Source organism: Lactuca serriola, chromosome 6, assembly GCF_051521515.1.
Source record: "Lactuca serriola cultivar US96UC23 chromosome 6, Lser_US96UC23_V15, whole genome shotgun sequence".
NCBI lineage: Eukaryota > Viridiplantae > Streptophyta > Magnoliopsida > Asterales > Asteraceae > Lactuca > Lactuca serriola.
In genome coordinates, this window is record NC_136413.1 from 53416107 (window position 1) to 53421480 (window position 5374).

General features: G+C 34.0%; 1 pseudogene across 1 annotated transcript; it reads right to left on the reverse strand.

Annotated features, from left to right (window-relative positions):
- Nucleotides 1–1545, reverse strand: LOC145058198 (uncharacterized; annotated as a pseudogene). The gene is made up of 3 exons (XR_013686263.1): nucleotides 1219–1545; nucleotides 673–741; nucleotides 1–562 (listed from the first exon to the last, which is right to left on the reverse strand). The product of XR_013686263.1 is annotated as an uncharacterized LOC145058198 (transcript).
- Between the last annotated feature and the right edge of the window lie 3829 nt (nucleotides 1546–5374).

A 5374-nucleotide genomic window follows, 5' to 3' on the forward strand; every position in this document is an offset into this window, starting at 1 on the left:
TAATGGAATAACCAAAAGCTTGACAAAATCGATACCAATGAACACTATGAAAGTTGTTTTTTACATGTAAGGGTAAATAGAAAATAGTCATTTTAGTCTCATTCAACCACTTCACCCATACAGAACTTAATGGGAAAAGATGTAGAAACTATGATGTTAGGTGTAGTTAAGATCAGCTTGGAGCTTAATATCATATCCAATACTATTTACAGAGTGTTTAAAATGAAGAAAAAAAACTATGTATGTTTAGTTAAGACGAGCTTCGGGTTTAATAGACATGGGTTTCCCACAAACCCAACTTGCAAACGAGAGGCATAAAGTGAGTAAAATTCCAGTTTTACCCCCCAACACCCATGCAATAACGTAAACCGAGCTTGTACCCTCCATGGAGTTTTGGGTCAAGTAAAGCCATTAAACTGCTAAAAGCGAGTAACAGTTTTGCCCCTATGGTTTTGAGCAAGAATATGGAGAAGAAGCGAAATTTCAGGAGTTGGGTAAACAAGTGTCGTTTGTTGATGAGGGTATTATCGTATTTCTGTCTTGTTGTCTTGTTAGATAACACCTGTCAAATGACACACCAAAAAGTGTTGCAGTTTGTTTTTTTATTATTATATTAATTTAACATATTATATTGATTGATAAATGATAATGAAAAAGTAGATAAGTTGTAACCTCGTATGCGAGATGAATGCCTTTAAACATTTCACTAGCTTGTGAATCCTTGTTGACATCTGGATGATACTGGCATCAGTAAAAAAGTAAACTATCCATTAAGTTATATAGGTAAAGAAAAATGCCAAAGAAAAACCACAATGGCAAATCACAAATACAAAATTCTTTTAGTTCATTAGATGTTTGCTATCATCTGGTTAAAGATCAATAATGTCCAGTAAGAATCTAACAGTTATCATCACAAGAAGAATTCAATCCATTGTAGTTACAATAATGTGAACTCTTAATGTGGTTCTCCTAAATCTTACTAGGAATATAATCATACTTTGAAACAGATTAGATGTAAATATGTAATAGATTCTGCTCACACTGCTGGCTTGTTAGATATTCAACACAAGTTTCACCTTCTTAAATGAATATCAAAGCATATTCAAACTGTTTATCAAGGTACGCTTCTCATGTTTCATGTAATGTTCACGCGCATGTTGATTTCAGCCCTAATATGACGCAAATCGAAATCAGATACTGTTGTTAACTGTTATGTACCTTTCGAGCGAGGAGACGATATGCCTTCTTGATATCCGAGGTTGTAGCCTCAGCTGATACCCCTAGAACAGCGTAGTGATTCTGCTGGCTGTTGGAGACGGCGCATGTAACGCTGATTCGGCGGCGTTGGAGTGCAGGGGGCATGAAAATGAGGTTGCGATTGGAGCTACGGTGGGGAGAGACGGTGGTGCCGCTGCCGGTACCGGTGCCATTGATGAATGTTGGCACCGGAAATAGACGAGATAGCATGGTTGGATTTCGAGCATTCGTAGCTGTATTGCTGTAAGCCGTTGAAAACTGCTTGTTTAGGTTTTTTGGGGCTCGGCTTGGATAGGGGACAGGTGTGTTTTTTTGAACGGGTTAATCGGTTTTGGGTTATTTGGGTTCGGGCAAAAGTTCGTGGGTATCGGTAGACCGACCGAAATCGAACCATTTGGGTTTGAGAAATATCCTCATACTTTTGTTTCTATAAATCTTCTTACCCAATTAAATGGTGAGATGTGTCATATTAGTATATTAAAATATCATTAAATGAACATTAAATGTTCTATATGTCACTATTTAATTGGGTAGGAAGATTTGTAGGAAAAAAAATAAGAGTATATTTAATTTCTAATTTGAATATGAGTAAGGGGAAATTTCGTTTAAGATCCGGTCCAATTCCATTTAATCAACCTAATTTCATTCCAAAGAAAAACTGAAACAACAAAATTAACTAATTCTAACACAAACAAAAATAGAAACTAAACTTCTAAACTTCTAACTAATAGACAAAATTTCATAAATGATCTATGTGATTTCCGAAAAATTATATTTTGAGGATATTTTTGAAAAACATTACATCAGTGTTCTTTTTGGTTTGAAAATCAAACACGATTGATTGGTCCACTGGTTGTTAAAACTAACTTTTAATTGGTTAATTTTTTTAAAATGACAGAAATCGCCTTTGGAACAAAATTTGAAATATATAAAATACTACAAGGACCTTTTTTGTAACCCTATCTTATTTTCATTTTGTTTTTTATTTTTTGCAACTACATTAATACATTAAAGCTCAAAATTCCTTTTTGATAGTTTAATAAAAAGGTTTTTAATAGCAAATATGTTTTTTTTGATAGTTTAGTACTTCAAGATTTTTTTAAAAAAAATACATCAAAGTTTTTTGATAGCACAATTTAATACAAGGTTTAATTTCATTTACCAACAGTTTTTCTAAATATAAATAGCAAAAAAAATTGTCACGATCTTTCCATAACGAAATTAGTGATATACTACCACCAATATTCCATATCCAACTGATATCACTTGTAATAACTTTAGTAACCAAAATTAGTGCAATAACTACTAATGAATCAAAATATTAAAAAACCCCAAAAGAATTATAAAACATAGAACATCTACAATAATAAACTCTTAATGTATTTTTCACATCATCAAGAAATTGTCTCTACCATAAAAGGTGAAATTTTCTTTCTTTTCAAGTACTTGGCGTATCAAATGTTCTTGTAGGGTCTTCTTTTAATTGTTCATTTGTTGTTTGCTCCTAGCAAATCATTAAAATAATAATAATAATAATAATAACCCAATAGGAATTACACATATTAGCGACACAAATCAAACTATAAATGATAAACAGACCTAGCCTAATTTACAAATAAAAAAACCTAATCTACAAATATCTCAGAAAGAAAGAGAAGGGTGAGGGTAGTCGCTCCTCTTGCAACTATGCAATCTAGCACAATACACCAAAAATCACCTCTTATGATTCGTGCGAAGGAGAAGGGGAAGGACAGTCACTTTCGATCAGACCTCCACTATCTACAAATTCAATTTTGACGTTTCCATTCATTCCCGGTATGATGGGGTACTCCATAGCGATGGTGGTGGTGGATCGACACTGTGATAGCGATGGAGGTAAAAATTCATTATTATACGACATAACGGGTTCTTCATACTATATATAGAACAACCTAGTCATTTTAAACTAAGGGGTCGTTTGATAGTTGCTGACTGGGTTAGAAATGCTGACTGAGTCCATATCTGACTGAGTTTATGCTGTTTGATTATTTATCTGAATGGTTGTGCTGAATGGAAAAATGACCATATTACCCTTGTGTTGTCTCTTGTGTTGGATAAAAAAATTATAAAACCACAAATTATCATATAAAATCCAAATTAAACATACATCAATTAAAATCCAAATACAAAGTGTAATACAAAATCCAAATACAAATTGTCATACATAATAAAAAAAAAAGTACACCATTTAACGTGAACCATTTGAAAGTAACTGATTAGCAATCTGGTCACGCAAAATAGTCATATAGTTAACGGCTTCTGAACCCCATTCTATGCCTTCTATGTTTTGACCCTCATTTCCTCCACCACCCACATTATGAGTAACCATAGTGTTTTGTTCAAAGTTCGTAAATAATTCATCTTCAATATCGTATTTCCTTATAAAATTATGGACCGCAACACAAGCAATGACTATGTCTCTTTGCACTGGAAAAGGATAAGGAGCCATTTGTTTTAAAATTGGAAATCTCGCCTTCAATACACCATAAGCACGTTCAATGTAATTTCTAAGTTGTGCATGAGCATGATTGAACATTTCTTCCTTAGTCAAAGCTCTGTTTCTTCGAAAATCGGCTAACCAATACCTAGTATTGCGGTAGGGAGCCATAAATCCACGGGTGTTGGTGTATGCGGCATCACAAAGGTAATATTTATCTGTAGATGTATGACAAATTTATCATATAAATAATATAGATAATAAAACGTATAGTAAAGTTACAAACCTGGTGGAGGGAATGGAAATCCGGAAGTTGGGTTAAATGTAACTTCTTTCAAAACTTTAGAATCATGTGCTATGCCCTCCTATCCAGCCCATACAAAGGTGAATATCATATCAAAATTACAAATTCCAATTACATTTTGATAACATTCACCTTTTCCTCTTCCCATCTAACGAGTTTGTTGATCAACAGGCACAACTGCATGTACAAGTGTTCCATCTAGTGCACCTATTGCTCCGGGAAATATCTGCATTAGCCGTCTATGTCGTTCTGAGGTATTTCTTGTTGAATTAGACGAGGTTGGTACTATAATTTCTCGTGCAAAACACATCATTGCACGTAAGACCTCATGAAAACATTGATGAATCGTTTGTGTGGAGTGATGAAATCTTTCTTTAACGGCTCGAAAACGTTCATTATGTCCTATAACATGTAAAAACATAGCCATCTTCTCCTCAACACTTATCGTCCTACTAGATTGCAACCAATTTCTTTGTGTAAAATGATTGCATAGTAGTACAAATGCATCTTGTGAAAGACGTATCATATCATAACATTGTATAGGACATCCGTGTATCAAATCTTGCGTATACATATATCCCTTTGCTACCTGTTCGCTAGCTCTTATTCTTTTAATTATTCTTTGCCTTTGTCGGACCAACATCAACCAATACCACGAGAATATAAGAAAATATAAAAAGTCACCTTCTTTATCCATGTGTCCTGTTAGATGTCAAATACAAATTACATTTTAATCAATAACATAACAATCAATAACATAACAATCCATGACATAACAAACCGTAACATGTAAATACGAAAAACATAACAATCCATATAACATAACCGCACCTAAGAAAAACAATCCATAACATAACTAAACCATAGAATACTAATGTCTAACAATAAACCATAACATACTAAAGTCAAACAATGAACCATAACATACTAAAGTCAAACAATGAACCATAACATACTAAAGTCAAACGTAACATGTAAATACTAAAGTGAACCAACTAATCCAAACTTTTTTCCCGCATTTGTTACCCACGAATCACAAGTTGACAAGTTAAGGTGCAACCAAATTTTCCTATTACCAGCACTTTCAACAAATAACATAAGAGCAGTGGTGTATTTCGGATCATATTCTCCCCACTCCAAGCATGTCAACTTCGCCATACAAGCATCCATCTCCTTGTCAAGATTATTTGCTTCGGTGAATGCTTGTGCAGCCTTGATAATCTCTTTTCCAACTTCTTTCAACTCATCATCAAGTGTGGTTTCTTTAGGACCATTTCGTTTGCCTCCCTTGTTTTTTGTCCGCCCAGATGATTCCTCACTAGCAGGTTGAGGTACTG